We start from the raw sequence: 770 nt of genomic DNA on the forward strand, positions 1-770 counted from the left end.
ATCAATCTCAAAATATCATTTTCGATTTTAATTCTAACTATACAATCTTGATTTCGGGTTTAAGTATACTGAAGGATTTTCGTCGTTTTAAGAAACAGAGCGAAAGATTTCGGTTATCCGACAATGGAGAACGTGCCGGTAATGCTTTTAGATGCCGTTCCGCGATGCGCATGCACCGCGAGTGCATAATCAACGGATGTGCATACGTGGTCCGTTATCGGTCGCGCAATCGGATCATAAAGCCGGGCATTCATTCGATATCGGGCCAGTACCAGCCGCGAGACGATAAGCAGACCAGGCGAGAGAGTGAGAGAGAGTGAGTGAGAGAGAGAGAGAGAGAGAGAGAGAGAGAGAGAGAGAGAGAGAGAAGAGAAGGGACCCTTCTTTCTCTCTATCTCTCTTCGGGATCGTTTTCTCGTTGTGCTGTTGGTCGCGTGAGACGCGTCCGGTATACGCGAGATCGCGGATACCATTGTCATCGGCTCCGTTTTCCGATCCGCGCTCCGAACTCCGGAAGAGTCGGAAAAACGCCGTCCTGTCCTCTGTCGCGGCTCTCTCTCCCCGGATCCCGAGGCGTACATCGTGTGCAACGTGGGGCGATTCGATATCCTGGACGTGGGGTGGTCGTGTCGGTCGGTCGGTCGGTCGTCGTCGTCGGTGTGTGTGTGAATTTCCGACGCGGGGACATTTCCGAAGGACGTTTCGCGTTTCCGAGAGTTATCCGGCTGATCTCTTCCGCGGCGCGAGTGTGTGTGTGTGTGTGTGTGCGT

Source organism: Wasmannia auropunctata, unplaced genomic scaffold, assembly GCF_000956235.1.
Source record: "Wasmannia auropunctata unplaced genomic scaffold, wasmannia.A_1.0 LD334535.1, whole genome shotgun sequence".
NCBI classification, from domain to species: Eukaryota; Metazoa; Arthropoda; class Insecta; order Hymenoptera; family Formicidae; genus Wasmannia; species Wasmannia auropunctata.